The following is a 12641-nucleotide window of genomic DNA, read 5'->3' as shown; positions in this document are numbered from 1 at the left end:
ACTGCAGTTACACAGTTCGAAGCAGTGCAAAGCTATAGGCCTTCGATCTGCCAATGCTCTTGCCCCATTTGTTTTAAATTTCCCATCCTGCCTGATCAATACTTAATAAAATAAAAAAATAAATCAAACAATCTGACATCGATTCCCAGCAGATAAATCAAATCTGCAGGGAATCAAATGCGAAAATCGATAAAATGTCTCAATCACGTAAGTTATATTGATAATTACGAACCACAAAGGAATGTAAAATAAAACAAAAGCAAAGCAGAACATGACAAAAAAGCAAATAAATAAATAAAAGGGGAAGAGAAAGAAGAGGAAATTGAATAGAAATAAAGAGGAAAGAAGAAGAGGGGGGAAGTATAAGAGAGAAAAAATATGGGGGGGGGGGGGTGGAGGAGAGGAGAAAAGAACATAAGAGGAGACATCACAGGTAGCAACTTGTTTATCATACTGGGCAGAGTATTGTTTGAATCATCTACACGGGCAGAAGACCCCAATGTCCTAATCCACCAGTCAGATAGGAACCTTCAAGGTTCCTGGCTCTGACATACCTTTAAGGATCCTGGCTCTGACATACCTTTTTGGGCTAAAAGCCTGGCCCACCCCATTCCAGCCACTGAGCCACCCATTCCGCCACCTCTTGCAACATAGCCTGGTGAGCCCTGGATTCAATGGATGAAGTCTGTAATAGCTCTTCCTCTCCATTAGTGCTACAAAACTGGCCAGCCACCCAGCCCTAAACTTTGGATGTTCTGTGCTCCATAGGACAAGATAGGCGCTCCATACTCAGAGCCCAATTATGCCCACAAGTCCCTTACACCCATCACCTCTTAACTACCACCACCTACACAGCAGGGCGGAGCCACTCATGCACGGAGGAAAAGGCCATGCATATGTAGCTCTGTGTTACCCGTTACAGTTTGGTGATTTTGGGCCTCTGAGTAAATGACAAGGAGGCCTCAGAACACCCATTAAATGTAAAAGATTTTCAATAATGACTACTAAATGATTGGATGCAAATATGCGCCATAGCGGACTGTTACAGAAACATTTGGTAATTGTAAAATTGATGATGTAGTTATATATATAAAAAAGTATTAAAAACGTCATAATTCTACAATTAAGTATTAGTATCTACATATGACCCACAAAGAGTAAATATACCACTAAAAGCCCCCTTCTTTCCTCAGGCTCCATTGAGAAAGAGGTTTGACACTATTGTATAAGCAATCACCCAACATATATGGGTCAATAACTGCTCAATCTTAAAAGTGATTGAAAACTTCTCAAGGGGGTGAAGGCATGGCTACCTAAAACTAAGGGGTGTCTTTGGTAACCTAATAAAATTTGTTGTACACAACTGGCTCCTTAAAACGACACCCGAGATGATATTTATATTAAAAACGGACGCTATATGTGTGTGGGGGAAAGTGTGCAAGTTCTTACTGCACCTCCCTTGTGCCAGCGCCACCCTCTGTTTAGTTGTGTTTTCTGGTGAGTCTGCAAGATCTGCACCCTTTGACCTGGACATAATTCCCTGAACATGCACAGTATGTCAGGAGCCTTGTGACTGCACTGCCAGCATGATCGCGCGCACACATAGAAGGAGATGAGCGGGGCCAAGAGGCAGGAAATACTGTGCATGCGCAGGGAATTATGTCCAGGTCAAAGGGTGCCAATCTCACTGACTCACCAGACAGCACGACTAATCAGAGGGGGATGCTGGCACTTGGGAGGTGCGGTAAGTACACCCCCCCACACACACACATATATAGCGTGCCAGCCAAGGCAGGGAAGGTGAGTATTTTTTACTTATGTAAATACTATCCTACTTACACTATATACTGGTATACTATGCAATACAGAGATAAATTACAATTTATTACAATTTCATGAAAACACAGAACCCATCAGCAAAGCACATGATTCTACCTGAAGCAGCACAAGCTACATGACAGCACCGCAACCTAAATTCAGGTAGGCAAGCTATGCGCGGTAATGCAGCATAGCGTGCGTCCCTGAATTTAGCTTGCAGAGCTGTTTTTCAGGAAATAGGAATCTCTATACTGCAGACCTGCGAGGATGGGGCAGAAAAAAGCTGCCGCAGCCGCACTCACTTCGACTCCCCAATTTCTGACCAATTCTATCACAATGATCAAAATCTACTAGTCATCGATTCCTCCAACATATCAGATTGATTGACTTTCAATCGATTTTGTGGCATTCTTGAACCAAAAATTTGACTGGACATGTTGGAAAATCTATGTGCGATTTCCCCCAGGACGATCGATCGCTGGGACCCCCTCAAGCACGACCGCACTGCGTTTGCATGGTAGCATGGGCACACTCGGTGAAAAAGAAGAGGCCGATTAGGTCCGTGCTATGGCGCAGGCAGCTCACGCATGCACCGCAGCCCGAGTGGGTCCTTGTTACTTTGCATGTGAGAGCATTGATGGAATGGCAGGCAGGAGCAGGACGGGAGAAGCCTCTGGATCATCCACAGGCTCCCTTCCTCCCAGGTAAGTACCCAAATTAAAGTTATACTCACAAGATGTAGATGAACAATTCGCTTATCAGCGGTACAGTCCACCACTTCACTCGCATATGGATAGGCTACAACGCGCTGTGGCCAGCAGCGCGATCTCCGACAATCAGGGAAGCCGTCTCGCTGTGGAAGTGGGCGTGGCTGTGGGTTACCGTGCGTATGGCGTCATTACACATTTCGGCGCGCTGCGCCTTCGTCAGAGAGATCTCTGACGAGACGGCCTCCCCGATTGTCGGATATCGTGAGACGGCTTCCCCGATAAGCAAATTGTTCATGTACATCTTGTGAGTATAACTTTTATTTGCGATTAAATCACACTTTGGTAATGCACGATGGAGCGCTCCATTTTCTTTTAGATTTGTTCTCCCTTGCCATTTACACTCGGAGCAGCACAGCGCATAGAGACTAAGGAGTACAAGGATTTGTAAAAGTACTTATACCTTCGGATAGGGGCGCAAGGTTTTCGATTTTTCTTAAAGGGAAGGTTCAGGGACTCTACAAAAAAAAAAAAAAAAATACACATCCACTTACCTGGGGCTTCCTCCAGCCCGTGGCAGGCAGGAGGTGCCCTCGGCGCTGCTCCGCAGGCTCCCGGTGGCCGACCCGACCTGGCCGGCGGCCAGGTCGGGCCTCTTCTGCGCTCCATTGTGCGTTCCATGCCGGCACGCTGACGTCATCGGACGTCCTCCGGGCTGTACTGCGCAGGCTCAGTAGTTCTGAGCCTGCGCAGTACAGCCTGGAGGATGTCCGATGACGTCAGCGCGCCGGCGTGGAACGAACAATGGAGCGCAGAAGAGGCCCAACCTGGCCAGGTCGGGTCGGCCACCGGGAGCCTGCGGAGCGGCGCCGAGGGCACCTCCTGCCTGCCACGGGCTGGAGGAAGCCCCAGGTAAGTGGATGTGGATTTTTATTTTTTTTTGTAGAGTCCCTGAACCTTCCCTTTAAGTACCCAAATTAGTCACTTTTTTCCCTACAGGTTTCCTTTAGGTACAGGAAGAGTCTGAAGGAAGCTTATTAGCCAAAAGCTTACTCTTTTTCTTTTAATTTAGCCAATAAATGGTATCTTGCTTATTCAAAACGTCTTGCTTTCACTGATCGTTAACACAGTACAATACTCTACTGCTACAATTAAAGCGGACCTGAACTCAGAACTTCCTCTCTGCTCTAAAAAAAATAGTCAACAGCATAACTTTTTTTTAAAAAAATCATTTCTTTGTTACAGCCGATACATTGCAGATTTATTACAGGATTTGTATCTATGTCCTGCTTTTAAAGTGAACCTCCAGACTAAAAATCGACTCAGCAGCACTGAAAAGGCCTGGTGTTTCTTTAACAGTTTCACAGCATCAGAACTTTGTTTCTCTTATACAAGCCTCATTTTTAGCTGCACAGAAGAAAACTGCCCGGGCTTTTTTCCCCTGATGCTGTGCAAAGCATGATGGGATTTCTGATGTTGTTGTTCTCGTTTTGCTGATTTGGTGCAATTTTTTTTTTTTACATTTTTAATTTGACATTTGAAGCCTAGTGTGTGCAGCTGGGAGAGGTTATCAGGACACAGGACAGTTGGAACTGTGTCTCCTGCTCCTTGTCACCTCCTTTCAACCAAAAAGATGTCTGCCCCCATGACAAAGATGGCAGCCCCCATGAATCACAAACACTTGCCTGTTCTTTTAAAACAGGGTGGGTAAAAGATTATATTACCTATCCATTCTAATTAACATAACTAATGTAACTTAATAACAGTATGTTGGTTTAGGCTGAAGTTCCCCTTTAACCACATAACGACCGCCTAACGCCGATAGGCGGCGGCAGGTCGTTTGTGGTTTTCCATGGAGTTCCATGTCAGTTCACGGAGGGTGTCTCCGTGAACAGCCTGCGAGCCTCCGATCGCGGCCCACAGGCGAAATGTAAACACGTGGGGAAGAAATCCCCTGTGTTTACATCATATGGCGCTGCTGTCGCAGCAGGGCTGTTAAGGAGATCGTCGAGATCGCCGCAGTCTGATAGGCTGAAGGATCACCGTCCTGTGCCGCCCACAGTAAGGAGAGGGAGAATAGCGCTGCAGAGGGGGGCTTTGAGGAACCCCCTCCCCGCTAAACCAAAACAGCCGGCGGCGATCAGACCCCCCCCAGCAGGACATCCCCCTAGTGGGGAAAAAAGGGGGGCAGTCTGATCGCCCTGCCTGCCTGCTGATCTGTGCTGTGGGCTGGAGAGCCCACGCAGCACTGATCCGCAAAATATCTCCTGGTCCTTAAGTGGTTAAGAAATGAGCGATTCATTCTGCTATATTATTGGCCCTGCATAAAACCAGGACTAGACTTTACTGATATGGACACCAAATGTCTTCTAGGGTGCTCAGGGTGACCCTGAATGTGAAGCTGCCATATGTCCAGCACAGTCTAGCCAACGCACAATGGCTTGTCTAAGCGCCAGGCAGAGAGGGGACGAGTTTATTCTAGACAGGTGCAAAGAAATGAGCAGAAGTGCAGCAGCTGCCCAAAGCAGCCAATGAGGCTTCTGTTCAATGAAACAAAGATTCTGACTGAATGCTCTGGCCATTTGCTCCAGCCTTCTGTACACCTGTCTTAATACATCAGGCCCAATGAGGAGGGAGGAATAGCAGCCTTATAAATATTATAATGCAAACCAAAGAAACATTGAAGTGCATATCAACTCTATGCCTGATATACAAGCTTCATACACAATTGCGGTGCAACATCAAGATGGGAAACAACAGACCATTTTGCTTTGGTCAGAGAAGGAACATCCAGGAGCTTCAGTATATTACTGATATTTATCAGTTTAATACACTTCTCAAGCTTTAAGGGCAGTCTGAAGCAAGAATGAAAATGAGAATCAGATACCTGAGGAGAGGGAAGTCTCTGGGTCCTATACAGCCTTCCTGTTCTCCTCCCGGGGTCCACGTTCTCCCACAGGCTCCCCCGTTAGCAGTCTGTGACCAATCGGTCGGGGAGCGATCTCTTCCGGGTTGCGCTGGCTTTGGCAGTCTTTCGGGAAGCACTCCGAAGACGGACCACTCTGTACTCATGCTCTCACACATGTGTAGTTCAGAGCCGATTGTGAAACCTGTGGGGGAATGAGGAGACCGGGAGGGGAACAGGAAGGCTCTGTAGGACCAATAGCCTTCCCTCTTATTAGGCATTTCAGTTGAACTCTCCTGGGGCTTCTAATGGTTCCCCCGCAGACGTCCTGTGCCCGTGCAGCCAGTCACTGATGCTCCGGTCCCTGCCGCCAGTTCACTTCCTGGAATTTGCGACTTTAAAGTCGCAAACCCACTGCACCTGCGCGGCCGTGTCCTCGCTCCCACTGACGTCACCGGGAGCATGCTGCGCAGGCGACTCACTATTTTCGCGTGAGCCAGATTGAAGAGCAGCTCGCCTGGATCGCGGTAGGTAAATATTTACCTCCCCGGTGTTCAGGGGCTTGAACGAAGGAGGACATAGGAAGCCTCATTAGGATCCAGAGATAAGTATCCTCCAGGTTTTCTTGAAAGATGAAGTTCTTAATGTCTTGAGACGTGTATTATACTGATACAGGGTGTTCCTTCTCTTTGAGCAAAGCTTATAAATACTATGACAACAGTTATAACAGTATTGGATCTCCAGGCAAATATTACTTTAGAAAAGGTAAAACATACATCTATGTTTATTGCTGCGGATGTCCCTGGTGGGGAACATTTCTCCGCATTATCAATCCCAAGTGACACCAAACCGTTTTGTTTTACAAGCTGACCTTCCTGCTTCCCCTTCTCTGTAGTGCATCCATTTATTCCTCATGTTAGGTACACACGATGCAATTTCCCATCAGATCGATGATTTCCAGCATGTCCAAACTGTTCCTGATTGATAACAGGATCAATTTTCAGATCAGTACTGCACAAAATCGATCCCATTATTGACCAGGAGCAGATCGGACATGTTGGAATTGATCCATTTCACCCGTCGATCTGACAGGAAATTGCATCATGTGTACCTAGCATAATGGAATCAGCCATATGCTGATGCTATGCCATTTACTGGAGGAAATGTAAAACACCTGACATTGCAATCAAAGCAGACTTACTGGCTGGTGGTTAAAGGATATTGGGTGTTCAAAAAACTCTGCTATGGCCGCTTGTGAACCCCTCCCCCCCCCTTCTAGCGAATAAACAGGTTGTCAGCAGACTAATGGGGATGGGACATCCCTTGCAGGAGAGGAACTCCTGCATAACGAGAAGCGTCTAAGGTTCCATACTTACCTGGGGCTTCCTTAAACTCCTTCTAGAACTGAAAGTTAAGAATAAAACAAAGTGATTCACTTTACTTGGGGCTTCTACCAGCATTCCTGTCAGGTGCCGGTCCTCCATGATCCTCCGTTCTCCCGCCACGAGCTACTTTTGGCTCGCCTGCGCGCCCCAAGCCACGCGTAGCTTTCTTTGCGTTCCGGCAGTTACCGCTTCGACTGAACAGAAAGTAGCTGCTGGCGGGAGATCTGAGGGTCATGGAGGACCGGCGCGGGACAGGAATGCTGCCAGGGGCTGGCAGAAGTCCCAGGTAAGTGAAACACTTTTTTTAAACTTTCAGTTCCACTTTAAGCCCGTTAGGGCCCCTCGTCATCTCCCCGGGTGGCTGGAGACAGCAAGGAACGAGCGGCACCAACGGGGCTGAAAGAAGCCCAAAGTAAGTATGGTACCTGAGATGTTTCTCATCTCAGGTACACGTTAAAGAAAATACAACAGTCAGATATATTACAAAGTTACTGGCCAACAGCATCATATATAAAATACAGAAAGTTCCAAAGGATTGCACACCTTCAGCAAGATACCTGCTGGTGCTGGACCTTACAGCAACCGAAATCCAATAGTCCAAAGTAGGGTCTGCACACAAGCAGGTTAAAGGAACCAACCATTTATTGTTCCATGCAAAAATCACCTACGGTGTGACCGGTTGTGGTTTGTGGATGGAACAAGAAATTATTGGTTCCCTGCTTGTGTGCGGACCCTACTTTAGGCTATTAGATATAAAATACAGACGTGCAACAAACCAGAGAGGAAAATCTTGTGTGTCCAAATTCCTCAATAATTCACCAGAAAAATTATTTAGTAACAACAAAACCGTAGTATTACTTTCTTACAACAGACTTTCAACAGATCTCTTCTTCAAAGGGAAAAACAGCAATGGTAAAAAAAAATCTTCCTTAAAAAGACAGAGGTTTGGGGTTTTTCTGACAAAGTGTGACATGAAAAAATCACAGGTTAACCTGATACCTGCTTTACAGCAAACCCTATTGAGAAAGGGGGAGAGGGAGGTCTGAACTCTATATGCTGAAGTTAACGTTACATAAAGTGAATTAACCCATATATATCACCAACACTGAAGCCACAACCATCTCCATTTCAGCCCACAAGTGTCCCAATCACATTTCCCTCCCTCTGACCCACACTTTAGGGGGCTCTCATTTTTTAGAGCTCTGGCTCTTCTTGGGCAGCAGCACGGCCTGGATGTTGTGCAGGACGCCCCCCTGGGCGATGGTCACGCCCCCGAGCAGCTTGTTGAGCTCCTCGTCGTTGCGGATGGCCAGCTGTAGGTGGCGGGGGATGATCCGATTCTTCTTGTTGTCCCGGGCAGCATTGCCCGCCAACTCCAGGATCTCAGCGGAGAGGTACTCCAGAACAGCCGCCTTTCCGCAGCAGTCGGTGGACACGGCCCACGGGGAACTGGAGGCCAGCCCGGGAGGAGCGAGACTTGGCCTTGGCCCTTGCTTTGCCACCGGATTTCCCTCTTCCAGACATGAATGACACCTGAGGAAACAGAAGGGTTAAGGTCAGTGGGCGGAGATGGGAACCAGCGGGCGGATAATGGGAGGGGCGGGACTTCGTACCGTGTAACGGGCCGATATCCCGCTGTGAGATGCGCCTCTGAGACACACAGCGCTAGAATGAACACTAGCCCCGCCCACCAGCAGACAGACCGCAGCTATAGATCCGCCCCTCCGCTCTCCACATCGCAAACGTCACACCCACTAAGGCCTTCCCCTGGCAGATAAACTGCAGCTATTGGTCTGTTACGTCAAGCCTCCAGACCACGCCTACCTGAGCTTTCACTAACCGATACAGACCCGCCTCTCAAGTGTGCGCTGTGCTGAGACCCCGCCCACCTGAGTTTCAGAAGGAAGCTATTGGCCCGCGCTCCATTACAAGAGAACGAGCTGCGGTTATTGGCTCACGCATTACGCTAAGCACAGCCCACACACACGCACATATGCTGCCTTTCTAGATCAGGAGCCGCACGGCTTGTACGCCCCGCCCACTACTGCTTACATCGAGCCGCTATTGGCTCGCCCTTCGGCACTGCTTGCTTATTTGTACGAAGTTATCCGTGATTTGCATATACACGCCTCCTGCCGATAAACGTGCGACCGTGTGTGGTGGATTGATCGGGAAGAAGCGTGCTCATGCAGTAAAAGAGAAAAATGGTTGTGATCGCTGTGCATGGTGGTGTAGCAATAGGGGATGCAGAAGTTTTGACTGCACTGTGGACCCTAGACCAGAGGGACCCACTAGGGGCCCTCCATCATGACCAGCATAGCACCGATAAAAAACAACTATTAAGATTGATGGACTCCATTTGCATTGATGTTTGGACTTTTGCATTGAGAAGTGGTAACCAGCATTGTCACCATAAAAATCAAATTTCAACAGCAACTGGTCTAAGTGTATTAAAGGGAAGGTTCAGGGAGGGTGGTTAAAAAATAAAAATCAATTTCCACTTACCTGGGGCTTCCTCCAGCCCGTGGCAGGCAGGAGGTGCCCTCACCGCCGCTCCGCAGGCTCCCGGTGGTCAACCTGACCTGGCCAGGCCGGCTGCCAGGTCGGGCTCTTCTGCGCTCCAAGGCCCGGCACTTCTGCGCCCCACGTCGGCGCGCTGACATCATCGGACGTCCTCCAGGCTGTACTGCGCAGGCGCAGTAGTTCTGCGCCTGCGCACGTCAGCCTGCGCAGTACAGCTCGGCGGACGTCCGATGACATCAGCGCGCCGGCGTGGGACGCAGAAGTGCCGGGCCTTGGAGTGCAGAAGAGCCCGACCTGGCACCTGGCCTGGCCAGGTCGGGTCAGCCACCGGGAGTGGCAGCGAGGGCATCTCCTGCCTGCCATGGGCTGGAGGAAGCCCCAGGTAAGTGGAAATTGATTTTTACTTTTAACCACCCTCCCTGAACCTTCCCTTTAAGTGATAAAGATGGTAATCCAGCATTCAAAACTTTCAAAACTTTTTCTGCTGTTATGGTTTGAGCTATCACATACCTTAGGCGCTCTGGCCCTTTAATAGCCATAGCCATTCAGTTGCATGCTGGGGTGTTTATATCTATCATATATTAAAGAGAACCAGAGCTAATGGAAGGAAAAGCTGTTATACATACCTGGGGCTTCCTCCAGCCCCATACGCACGGATCGCTCCCACACCCCCAACCACCGCTGCCCGCATCTAGGAGAACCGGGACCCCGCTCTGCCGCCAGTCGGAGCCAGTCTAGCGTAGCAGAGGTGCATTCTTTGCGTATCTCTGCAGCAGTGTATGGAGAGATACGTAGAGGGCACACTTCTCCTGCACAGCGCGGCTCCGATGACGTCACTGACAGGAGCCGGTTATCCTAGATGCGGGCAGCGGGTAGATGGCGGCGCTAGGCTAGCTACATGATTTAAAAAAAAAAAAAATAGTGCTGCGCCGCCACCCTAGCGATCTTAATAGAACGCCAGTGTGGTTAAGGAAGGAAGTGAACTCTTTGACCCGGAAAATAATAAATACAATGCATTTAATGCATTATTCTAAAAACCGCTAACGCAATCGCTGCGATTTTGGAAACATTTTGCGTTTTTCCTATACCTTCCATTGAGGCGGAATTGCCCCAACAATGGTAAAGGCAGCACTTTGTTGAGCGGAAATGAACCGCTCAGATGTGAACTCTCTGAGAATCATTGTACAAGCTCTTTCAGGGCAATTTTGAAAATCGCCAGCGCTAAAAAATAAATAAATCACAAAAACGCCTCCAGTGTGAACGAGTCCTAAGAGAAGGTGAAGCCTCTTAGATGGCATCAGAACAATGTTGGACTGGGATACCAGATGCCCACCAATCCACAGGAAAACCTGCTTTGTAATGGCAGATTCTATCGCAGTGGTTTTCTTTTCTGCAGAGGAATTACATATTACCCATAATCATGATTATTCTGTGTCATCTAAACTTAAAGGGGCACTATGGCGAAAAATTGTAAAATTTAAAATATGTGCAAAACAAATAAGTAAGTTTTTTCCAGAGTAAAATGAGCCATAAATTACTTTTCTCCTGTTGCTGTCACTTACAGTAGGTAGTGGAAATCTGACAGAACCAACAGGTTTTGGACTAGTCCATCTCTTCATAGGGGATTCTCAGCAAGGCTTTTATTCTTAATAAAGATATTCCCTAAAAAGGATTTAAACAATGATGCTGGCCAGCTTCCCTGCTCGCTACACAGTTTTTTGGCAGTTGGACTGAGCAACTGCCGTTCACTAAGTGCTTTTGAAAATAAATAAATCCCTGAGAATCCCCCCATGAAGAGATGGACTAGCCCAAAACCTGTCGCTTCTGTCAGATTTCTCCTACCTACTGTAAGTGACAGCAACATAGGAGAGAAGTAATTTATGGCTCATTTTACTCTGGAAAAAAACGTACTTCTTATTTGTCTGTGTTTGCACATGTTTTAAATTTTACAATTTTTCGACATAGTGCCCCTTTAAGATGACACAGAATAATCATGATTATGGGTACTCTTTATTACTATTTTTGCCTTTTAAACCCCTTACAGAATCATACAAATCAATACTATGCAGTGACGACCTTACAACAGTAGTGCACTTGTACTTGAAATGGACCTGAACACAGAAATTCCTCTCTGCTATAAAAGATAAACAGCATTAATAACCTTTACAGAAAAATATTTGTTGCAGCCAATACAAATCCTGCAATAAATCTGCAGTGTGTCTACTTCCTGCTTTCATGGAAGCAGACACATTAACATCCTGTGTTTACAAATTAGCTGTCTGGCAGATTTCTGAGCTGACACATCAAATTACACATGTTATTAGTCACAGATGAGGGGGAATTAGACAGGCTTAACTCTCTAAATATATACAGGGTGCATTTCTCTGTTTTCCTTCTGTCCTCTGCAAAAGCTCAGGTCCACTTTAATTGTGCTAAAAATAAATTAAAGAGAGAGAGGAAACTTACTTCAGGGTTGATACTCGACTTAGACAGAAGTGTAGAGCCTTCCTGTTCCTCTGTCTGGCCCGTTGATCCAGCGCTGTCCTCCATCCTAGTCATTTGACCTGCCTGGTTGGAGAGTTCTTCGGAACTACTGATATCTCAGAGTAAGAAGATAAGTCAACACACACCATACAATCTTGGTTGTACAGATTTACCAAATCTATGTAGTATAAGGGCCAACAGATTGAAAATACCTTTAACCCCCCTGGCGGTATAATTCCCTCGGCTGCGCAGCCGCGGGAGGGTTTTTTTTCGCCTTTTTTTTTTTTTTTAGCATGTAGCTAGCCTAGCGCTAGCTACATGCTTCCCCCCCTCCCCGCGGCGTCCGCCCGTCCCCTCCGATCGCCGCTTGCCCATAAGGAAATCCCGTTCTGAACGGGATTTCCTTGAGGGCTTCCCCCGTCGCCATGGCAACGAATGGAGCGACGTCACAGGGAGTCCCGATCCACCCCATAGTGCAGCCTGGCGGCGATTGGCCAGGCTGCGCAAGGGGTATGCGGGGGGGGGGGCTGTTTCCGCGGCAGGTAGCGGCGCATCGGCGGCGGCGATCAGAGCAAACACGCAGCTAGCAAAGTGCTAGCTGCGTGTTTGAAAAAAAAAAATTATGTAAATCGGCCCAGCAGGGCCTGAGCGGCACCCTCCGGCGGCTTACCCCGTAACACGGGGTTACCGCCAAGGAGGTTAATGATTGATTGGAAAAGCTTTTATACTACATGAAAGTGGTAAGATTGAACAACCAAGAGTGTATGGTGTGTGTTTTAGAATGAGCACAACCCTACTGTGCATGCGTGGGCCAGACTT

The sequence above is a fragment of the Hyperolius riggenbachi genome, chromosome 9, assembly GCF_040937935.1.
Source record: "Hyperolius riggenbachi isolate aHypRig1 chromosome 9, aHypRig1.pri, whole genome shotgun sequence".
NCBI lineage: Eukaryota > Metazoa > Chordata > Amphibia > Anura > Hyperoliidae > Hyperolius > Hyperolius riggenbachi.
The sequence above is the reverse complement of the archived record's forward strand: the minus strand, read 5'-3'. Positions refer to the sequence as shown.